Here is a 10,904-nt window from a genome sequence, read left to right as displayed (position 1 = left end):
ATATATATGTTTTTAATTTTAGTTCCTGGAGGGACAGCCGTGGGTGCTGGGAACCGAACTCTTATATTTTTGGTTGTGAGACTAGCCTTTAACGGCTGAGCCATCCCTCCAGGCCCACCCAAAGTTCTTTTGTACTGTTGGGGCATCCATCTTCAGCCTACAGGCCCATAGTATCCAGCAGACATTTCCATGGAGCAGGAAATTTCAAAGACAGTTCAGTCACTTTCTTTTGTATCCTGCAGAATGTCTCACAGACTCTTTCATGAAACAGGAACCCCAAAAGACCATCTCACCTTTAGGCAAGTTCAGCAGTCCTCTCTCTGAGGGTTCTCTGTGTCCAGTTTATGCATCAGTCCAGGCAAGAGCAGTTTCTTGCCCAAATGGCTATCAAACTCCATAAGGAGCCTCTTCGATGTCCATCCTCCTCTTGAAGTAGATTGGTGCTGCCAGGAGCAGACGTGTCTCATTGTCATGAAAAACCCGAAGTTATTAAAACATTAAATGCCATACTCTGTAGTCTTTGAAAGATATGAAGAATGCCTATCTGAGACATATCTATGCACATCTAGAAAACTAACTAACATGACTACAAGCTTGACTATTATCCATTAACAACCTGTATTTCCTAATTATACATTACATTCTTAAATGAACTACACAATCACAATACCTTAATCAAGATCAGAAATACAAATACATATAACAAGATTGATGGGGCTGGAGAGATGGCTCAGAGGTTAAGAGCATTGCCTGCTCTATCAAAGGTCCTGAGTTCAATTCCCAGCAACCACATGGTGGCTCACAACCAAATACATATAACAAGATTGACCTTAAACTTGGAACTGGAACCCTTATACACTGCATTAGGAATACAAATGGCCATGTATAAAGTTTGGTAGTTTCTCCAAAGGTTAAATATAGTGACCATATGACCAAAAACAAAGTCAAGCAAAGCTGTTCACACCTGTAATCCCAGTTATTCATGAGGCTAACATAGCAGGATATCAAATTAAAGACTGGGCTTCATAGCAAGACCATACTTGGAACTTTTTCTATAGACCAGGCTGGCCTTGAACTCAAATTCGCCTGCCTCTGCTTCCCAAGAACTGGGATGAGAGGTGTGTACTACCATGGCCTAGCAAAGCAATTTAAAATAAAAGAGAAACAATCCATATGTCTATTTATCAATGAATTAAATAAACATAACAAAGAATATCTACATAATGGAATGTGTAAAAAATTTGTGAGTTCAAGGCCAACCTGGACTACAAGAGCTAGTTTCACCGACAGGCTCCAAAGCTACAGAGAAACCCTATCTTGAAAAACCAAAAAATAAAAACATAAATAAAAAAAATTTAAACACAAACAGTAAGGACCAGTACAGCTCAACAGGTAAATGTGTCACGTAAGCCTGACAACCGAGTTCAATCCTCAGAACCCACAACAGAGAAAACCAACACTCCACCACATGCGTATGTTCTATGTGCACATGTTCCCTCTCTCTCCTACCTCCAGCCCTCTCAATACAGACAGACAGACACACAGACACACACAAACACACCTTACACTGTTAGTCCTCTTTATCCTTTATCAAGAACATCTTTATCCAGTATCAAGAACATCAGCAATGCTGAAAAAGGAGGCAAAGGCCAGGTCCTTATAAGGCCATGATCCAAATCATAGTCAGTTTTTCTTTTCTTTTGAGATTGAGTCTTACTGCATAGTCCAGACTGGCCTGGAACTCCCTAAGGAGAACCAGAAACTAATAGAGATCTGCCTACCACTGTTTCCCTAATGCTGGGATTAAAAGTGTACCATACCACACCTGACATTATTTTCTGTTTTTGTTGGGGGAGGTGCATTTTTATGTTTTTGGTTTTCTTTTAACGCTGGGTCTTACTCTGGAGCTGAAGCTGGCCCAGAACCCATGAGATAACTTAAACTTGCACCCATCTTCTCCAGAACCCTGGCATCTCCAGTGCAGGAACGACAGGTATGAAGCACAATGGTTCATTCTCATCATTGATTTTTCTCATGTTTAAGCAGAATGTCACTGAGAAATTTAAGGTAATTGGCAATCACAGAAAGGGAAATTTCTGCAAACTTCACAAACAAGTTAAACAAATATGGAATGATTAGCCCCAAGACCTAGGAAAATGACAAAATGTGTCCTATCTCAGTTTAGTTCCACCACTCTGACAACCACAGCTGGCATCATCATCATGCACCGTGAAGACGCAATATAAAGCACAAAGGAGGATAAATACTGGCACTTTTCTTCCCTTTTCCAGATTAGATTTATTCTCTGTGTATGCATACTCAAGTATGGAGGTCAGAACACAATTTTCAGGAGTCAGTGTTCCCCTTCCACCACATAGGATCAGGGATCAAATCAAGTGCCTTTTACTACCTGAGCTACTTCACAGGCCCCTTTTTCATTTGCTTAAGATTTATATCCTTTTATGTCTTTGAGTGCTTTGCCTATATTTATGACTTGTGTGCCTAGTGCCCACAAGAGGGTATCAGGTCCCCTAGAACTAGAGTTACATACAGACATACAGATGGGTGTAAGCAGCCATTTTGGTGCTGAGAACAAAATCTGGGTCATTTCCAAAAAAAAAAAAAAAAAAAAAAAGCGTCTATCCATTGAGATGTCTCTCTAACTCCTTTTTTAAAAAATAGAGAACAGGTTTTATATAGCCCAGGTTGGCCTGGAATGTACCATGTAGCTTATGATGATTGTGAACTTGTGATCCTCTTGCTAAGATTACAGATGTGTCCCATCATGCCAGATTTATTGGGTACTAAGAATGTAAGCCTGTATACTAGTCAAGTACTCTAGTAAGCAACATCTTGTCTTGGGATTCATTCTCTAAGGATGTAAAACATCTATATAAATAGAATGTTTCAGTGGGGTAGACAGAATTAAAAACAAACCAACAACACAAATAGAAAACAAAAAACAACAAAAGGACAAAGATGTGACTTCACAAAATTTCTTAAGAAAAAAAATGGAGGGCTGGAGAGATGGCTCAGAGGTTAAGAGCACTGGCTGCTCTTCCAGAAGTCCTGAGTTCAATTCCCAGCAACCACATGGTGGCTTACAACCATCTATACTGAGATCTGGCGCTCTCCTCTGGCGTGCGGGCATACATCGAGGCAGAATGTTGTATACATAATAAATAAATAAATCTTTTAAAAAAAAAGAAAAAAATGGAGAAGAATAAACTACCAGTGAAAAGTAGTGAGAAAGTCAAGAGTTGACTCAGCAATTAAGAACACTTCTTGGTCTTGCAGAAGACCTGGGTTTGATTCCCAGCACCCACATCGCAGCTCAGAACTACCTGTAAGTCTGATCTCAGGGGAACCAACGACCTCCATAGGCACCAAGAACCCACAGACACACATTCAGGCAATACATAATAAGAATAATTTAACATAGTAAATAATAATAAATCTAACAACAAAGGAAAAGAACATAGCAAGAAAAAGAAAACTTGCAGGGTGAGGATATAGTTCAATAATAGAATGCTTACTCATAATGCCCAAGGTCCCAGGCTCAATCCCCAGCACACATTAAAGAACAAACAAGTCAGGTGGTGGTAGTGCACATCTTTAATCCCAGCACTCGAGAGGCAGTGATAAGCGGATCTTTGTGAGTTCTAGGCCAGCCTGGTCTACAAAGTGAGTTCCAAGACAGGCTTCAAAGCTACTGAGAAATCCTGTCTCAAAAAAAAAAAAGAACAAGTCTGAATTGATTCTAAAGTAGCACTGATGGATGGAAAGGGACAGTGTAGTTTAATTCTCAGAGGGCAGGGAAGGATCCTACGTACTTTTTTTTTTTTTTTTTGAGTTGGAGTTTTATATAACCAAGCTGGCCTTCAAATACTGAGCTCAAACAATTCTCCCACCTCAGCCTCCAGTGCCTGGGACTACATACCCCATAATATGGCATTTCCAGTGATTAACAAAGCATCTAGATCAAACCATAGCTAAAAAACTAGTGAACGGTTTAGAAATCACATTTGAAGAAAGGTAGAGGGTGGCTGTTTGGTATAGGAAAAAAAAGAACTTTTTGTTTGTTTTTCGAGACATGGTTTCACTGTGTAACCATAGTTGTCCTGGAACTCACTCTGTAGGTCAGGCTGGCCTGGAACTCACAGAGACTCCCCTGCCTCTGCCTCCCAAGTGCCGGGATTAAAGGTTTGCATCATCACCAACCAGCTGAAAAAAGAACTGTTAAGTGGGACAAAATAAGTGTCACTATAAAATGAATACCAGAGCTGCACAGAATTAAAAACAACTGCAGATGGAAAAATCAGAACCACTAAGAAAAAACTGAAGGGAGGCTAGTTGGAAATATTGTCAGAGCAGGCACGATGCTGCACACCTTTAATCTTTAATGCTAGCACTTGGGAGGCAGATGCAGAGAGCCTGCCTATCCTACAGAGTGAGTTCCAGGTCAGTCAGGAATACACAGAGAAACTCTATTCTGGAAAAACCGAAACTAAAATACATACATACATACATACATACATACATACATACATACATAAGAATTATCAGGAAAAGCTTTTCAAAATGATAGATTTGGGGCTGTTGAGCCGAGTCAGTGTGTAAAGGCCTTAAAGGCTGAGGGAATTCACTTCAGCTCCAGGAGCCTACATGCCAGAAGGAAAGACCCAACATCCTTCCACATGATCTTTCAACACGTAAGCACTCACACATATACACAAAATAAAAGGTCATAAAAAAGATAAATAAAAGGACACATTTGTAAACCTAGAATTGGTAGCCAGCAGCAGTCACTACCTAATGTTGTCATTTCTTTTTTGAGACAAGGTCTACGTAGCTCTGGTGGGCAAACTCAGATCCATCTATCTCTACCTCCCAACTGTGGGGATTAAAGGTATGAGCCGTCACACTCGGGTCACATCATCACCATCACCCCTAACCACCTCAAATATGTATTTCAGGACCGGCTAGCTATTTAACTTCTGTTCCTGCCTCCCATCTGCCCAGAGGACTCCTGAGACTACAGGTGCTCACCCACTCCCACCCTCTCACCCAAACTACCTGGCCATCTTCCTCTGCTAACACATCCACTATGCCCATATTTATAAAGGTTCTGAAAGTTCAAACTCAGGTCCTCGGGCTTGCACAGAAAGCACATTACCCACTGAGCCATCTTTTCTTGAGACAGTCTTCACCTAGCCCAAGTTATCCTAAGCCATCATCTACAGCTGTTCCTCTCCGCACCCCTTTGGTTTTTCTTTGTAGCCCTGGACGCACTCAAACTCAGAGATGAGCCACCACGCCCAGCATGCCTCTCCCTTTTTTCAATTCTTCTATAAAAGTCTAAAATAAAACCCTGTCTCGAAAAAACAAACAAACAAAAAGTCTAAAATAATTTCAAAAAAGATTTTTTTAATTTTGTTTTTTCGAAACAAGGTTTCTCTGTAGCTTTGGAGCTTGTCCTGGAACTAGCTCTTGTAGACCAGGCTAGCCTCAAAATCACAGAGATCCGCCTGCTTCTTCCTCCTGAGTGCTGGAACTAACGGCGTGCACCACCACCTCACAGCAATAAAAGATTTTTTTTAAGCTCCATTTCTTTGCACAGTGGCAACACATGCCATCATTTCCAATACTCAGAAAATGGAAACAGAGCGGGGCGGTGGTGAAAAAAAAACGCCACTGTCACGTCACAGAAGATATACACATACACGGGTGAAAGAAGATTAAATAAGAAATGTCCCACAGCTGGGCAGTGGTGGCCAGGCTCCAAAGCTACAGAGAAAACCTGTCTCAAAAAACCAGAAAAAGAAAATGGAAACAGAAGCCTGGTGGTAGTGGTGGAATGCCTTTAATCCTAGCACTTGGGAGGCAGAGGCAGGCAGATCTCCAGGTCAAGGAAAACTCACAATAGCTGAGTTCCAGGACAGATAGCCAAGGGTACAAGGAGAAACCCTATCTCAAAAAAAAGGAAACAGAAGCATCTGCAGTCAAGACCAGTCTAGGCCACATAAGGAAACCTTGTTTCCATAGACAAATACCTTTTTGCCACTGTAAAAGAAAGTGAAGGCAGGCTTGGTGGCATTTGCCTGTAATGTTAGCATCAGAGAAGGAGAGGCAGGATGACCACAGGGCCAGCTTAGGTCAATAGTGAGGTAATGAGTCAGAAAAGAAAAAAAATGGGGAAAGGTTATATCTAATTGTCATTTCTGATTTTCTTGAATTTTATGGAAAACTAAAACTTACACATCAACTACTCATGCTTAATGTTAAAAAAAAATGTGGGGGGACTGGGAATGCAGCTGAGCAGCAGAACTTTCACCTACCATCTATATAAGTTCCAGCCCTTGAACCGGGTGTGCTATTACATGAGTTCAAAGTGAGTCTGGGCTATATATATATATATAGCCCCATTCTCAATAATAATAATAATCCACAAATTTTCAAAGTGCCACTTACAAAAGTCTGCAGTCAAAATTCAATCACTAAATTCAGAAATAAGGTGAGAAAGAACCAAACCTCTAACTAAAGCTAAGCTATATAGCTGTAAGAAATTCCAAAGCTAAACCGGGCGGTGGTGGCGCACGCCCTTAATCCCAGCACTTGGGAGGCAGAGGCAGGTGGATCTCTGGGAGTTCGAGGCCAGCCTGGTCTACAAGAGCTAGTTCCGGGACCAGCACCAAAGCTACAGAGAAACCCTGTCTCGAAAAACCAAAAAATAAATAAATAAATAAATAAATAAATAAATAAATAAATAAATCCCAAAGCTAGAAGTAGAGATATAACTGTGATTTCCCAGGCAAGAACAAGATAGCTTGAATCCAGAAGCTGCAGACCAGCCAGGCCAACACAAGACCCCAGTCTCGGCGAAAAAACTTCCAGGTGTTTCCTTTGGTTGTCAGCAAACAATGGAAAATGACTTTAATACAGACTATAACCTTATTTGTATATCTGAAATTTTAGTGCAGGAACTCTGTTAAACATAGGAATAGACTTATTTTTAAACCTGGAAAGGGAGAGAATTGGGACACACCCCCAAGATGGGTACCATGGGGGCATATATCTACAATCCTAGCACTTGAAAGACTGATGCAGCTGGGTAGTAGTGACACACATCTTTAGTCCCAGCACTCGAGAGACAGACAGATGTAGATGACAGTAAGTTCGAGGCCAGCTGGTCTACAAAGGGAGTTCCAGAACAGTCTGGACTGTTTCACAGAGAAACCATGTTTCATTTAAAAAAAAAAAAAAAAAAAAAAGCCTGATGTGCACCCAGTGCACATTATACCATTATACCTTTATGGCTCACGCCTTTAATTCTAGCACTCAGGAAACTGAGGCAGTGGATCTCAGAGGTGGAGGCCAGCCTGGGCTACCAAGGGAGTTCCAGGACAGCCATGGTTACACAGACAAACCCTATCTTGAAGAAAAAATAAAGGGGGGAGGGGTGGGATGAGCACACACTTTTAATTCTAGCATGGGGAGGCAGCAGCAGGTGGTTCACTGAATTTGAGGCCAATCTGCCAGGGCTGTTACACAGAGAAAGAAACCCTGTGTTGAAAAATTTAAAAAGGAAGGCTGAGGCAGGAGGACTGCCATGAGTTCATGGGCAATTGCCATGAGGGCAGTCCAGACTACATGGTAAAATCCCAGGCCACCCTGAACTAAAGAATAAACCTTATCTCAAAAAAATCTAAAAAAAAAAGGAAGCTTGAGAAGCAGCTCAGAGGTTAAGACCAACTGTTGCACTAGTAGAGGACCCAGGTTTGATTCACAGCAATCACACAGTGGCTCATAGTAGAGCCCTAAGGGAACCCAACCCCCTCCTAACTTCCATGGGCACCATGCACACACGTGGTGCACCAAGAAACAGGCAAAACGCTCTTATGCAAAAAATTAAATAGATCTAAAATAAAAATTATAAAATAATACAAGTCTCCAGAGACAGCGGGACTTGTATCTCTGTGGGCTCAAGGACAGCCAAAGATAGAGAGACCCTGTCTCTGACTCAAAAAAAATTAATAATAATAATAATAATAGGAAGGCCTAATGGCTCAACGAGTAAAAGCACTTGCTCCTCCTACGCCTCAGGACAAGTTCAACCCCCAAAAGCACATAAAGAAAACTGATTCCTAAAGTTGCCCTTTGACCTCCACCACACTCATGTTGTGGCACACATACATACATACATACACACACGTTAAAAATAAGTAAAATAAAATATAATAAGACACACCTTTGCACTTTCCAACTTTAGTGCATGTGTTAACAACAATAGGAAAAGAAGACAAACTCCACTAAGCTTCAATAACTTGATTGAAATATCCCTGAGAACATTCATTGCCCTCATTCCAATGCTATAATCAATTGTTTTACTGATTAAGCTACCAGGAACAATGGAAGTATTTTGGGACAGTGGATAATTAAATCTAATTGTGTACAAGGCACCAATACTTTCAATACACACTGGAACCTGATTTATCAATCTCTGCTGAGTTTGCTTTGCATGAGTATATTCCCTTTTTGAAAGAGAGAACCCAAATATCTGGAAGATGGTTCTGTCTCAAAAAAAAGTAATAGCTTTAATCAACGCTAAATGTGAGATTATGACTGAGATCAAAATATCACCTTTGAAAGGAAGTGGTTTGGGCCATCACACGCCATCAATTGAAAAGGCCATCACCTGAACACACTCCCATTCTAGAGAGTGGAGAAAAAGGGAAAGTCACAAAGTTGCAAGTACCTGCTGTACTCTACAGATAGATGGAGTGCCATGCTTAGCAACTGTAGTGTTGTCTACCAAACACTCAGCCTGTCACTGTTAGGGCCTGACAACTGTTCACTCTAAATCCATGCGCTCAACTTGGATTCAGGATTCATTTATAAAAATAGCTGCTGCTGTTGTTGGTCTTTGAATCTCTGCGCTGATGACTGGGCAGTGTTACCCTATAGGCCCAGAGCAGCTGTATTTCCCTCACCACACCCATCGCTCTGCCTACCCAGCCAAGCGGCCGGCAACCGCCCCCCTCCCGCTTGTCAACCCGCCCCCCATCTCTGCACCACACTAATCTCCCTCCTCCTGGGCTGAGTGAGCAAATTACAAGCACAAATATCCCCTGATGCAATGCCACAACCATCCCTGGGAAAGAGCAGGGGCAGTTGCCAAAAGCGCAGCAGTAGGGAAATGGGCGGGAGACGCTCACAGAGAGCAGGAATCACGGTCGGGGCCAAGAACCACCGCAGGGGCCCTCAGGAGAAGTACTGTAACTGGACCAGCGGGAGGGAAGGGGGGCTCCGGGGAAAGCTGGGTAACACTAATCTTCCCTGAGAAGTACAGGCTACGCTCCCCACCTCACCCCGGGAGAGGGCGAGCTCTGGATTCCTAAAACACAAACCCCCGTGGGGCAATCAGTCAAACGCAGTTAATCTACACAATCCTGGAGATAAAGCCTACCAACACGCCCAGGAGGCAATCTCAACTAAAGCTGAGCTCCGCCTGGAACAGCCCGAGAGAGCCCGTCCCGGGTGCTAAGTTAACCACAATCTCTTGCTCTGAGTAACGTTTCCAACGGGCGCTGCTAGTCCTGCTCCCTAAGTTTCCGAGCTCTGCACCCTTAAAGTGACCGCTCTGCAGTCCTGAAGCCAGACTCGGGAAGCGCGTCAGTCCCCATACTGCGCGGGGCCCACGCACACAAGAGTAAAGATTCTCCGGACCACCGCTCAACCCCACCCATCAAGCCCAGAGCGGACACGCGGAGGCTGCCCTCAGTTCCCACGTCCACTGTCGCCCCTCCTGGAGCCTGCAGAAACGTCCCGGCGTTCTTGTGCACCCCCCCCCTCCCAGAACCCCACCCAAGGCCCCAGGCTGCAGCCGACCCTCGGCGCCGGGGCGCAGCTCCTGCCCAGGCTGAGGCAAGCCGCTCGGCTTCACAGCCCCAGACGCCCCGAAACAGGATCTCTCGGCCAGTCTCGCCCCGTCCGATCCCCCTTGGAAGACACTGCGGGGACTCCGAAGGTCACGCCCGCAGGCCCCCCGCCGGGTCCCCTGTAGCAGCCACCCCGGCGTCCCGCAGGGCGGCAGCCACCGCCCTTCCCCGCTTCGGGCGGGACCTGCGGGGTCTCCCGCGGTCACCGCGAGAACTTAAGGCAGCGTCTCCGAGGACAGCGAGGAGGCCGACCGTCGGATCCCGTCTTCACCAGCACTCACCCGCCGCCGCCAAGCCCAAGCCGGAGCCGCTGGAAGCCGGGAGAGGGCAGAGAGGAGCCCGGAGCGGCCGGGAGGAGCCGCAGGAGCCACAGAGCAAGCCGGAGGGGCGGGGCGCAGGGAGGTGGCCGCTTCCTCGTCGCCCTCTTGAAGGCCGGCATGAAGGCGGGGCGTCCCTCACATCCAGCGGACGCCGTCCCAGCCAATGGGCGCCGCGGAGGGGCTGGCCGAGGCGCCGCGAGCCAATCCACGCCCGCCCCTGCTCCTCCACCTCTCCGTGGAAGCGGTACGAGCGACGGGCGGTTGGCGGGGCGCGCGTCGGAGGTCTAGGCTATGGCCTCCCGCCGGCGGATACCTCAGCGAATGGCGAGCTTCAGGCTGCCTCTGCCGTTCTGAGATGGTCCACGGCTTTCTTTCCCAAGAGGGAGGATGCTAGTGTGCGGCGCACGCGGCCTGGGTGCGGGTGGGCCCACGCGGGCCCTGCCTGGTGGGCTCTATGATGTAATCTGGGAGGGGCTCGGGGCGGGTCCTTGGGTCCTGTGCCGCAGGGAACCCTGACGGCGAGAGGGCGCGACTCGAAGCTGCTGCACAGAGCCTGCCTTGAAAGGTGACAGGACCAAGCTGAGTTCAGACCTTGTTGATTGCAAAACTGATTATATAGTCTGGCGTTATTTAGTAACTGAAAGTA

General features: G+C 45.4%; 1 protein-coding gene across 1 annotated transcript in view; it reads right to left on the bottom strand.

Moving 5' to 3' along the window:
• Map4 (microtubule associated protein 4) overlaps positions 1-10,365 on the bottom strand; it is a 129,636-nt gene extending 119,271 nt beyond the window's left edge. Inside the window, exon 1 of the mRNA XM_050139115.1 lies at positions 10,220-10,365. The gene's annotated coding sequence lies outside the window, so the exon portion shown is untranslated. The remainder of the gene's footprint in view (positions 1-10,219) is intronic.
• Between the last annotated feature and the right edge of the window lie 539 nt (positions 10,366-10,904).

This window comes from Alexandromys fortis, unplaced genomic scaffold (assembly GCF_014885135.2).
Source record: "Alexandromys fortis isolate MF-2015 unplaced genomic scaffold, M_Fortis_MF-2015_v1.1 scaffold_36, whole genome shotgun sequence".
Classification (NCBI taxonomy): Eukaryota; Metazoa; Chordata; class Mammalia; order Rodentia; family Cricetidae; genus Alexandromys; species Alexandromys fortis.
The sequence above is the reverse complement of the archived record's forward strand: the minus strand, read 5'-3'. Positions and strand labels throughout refer to the sequence as shown.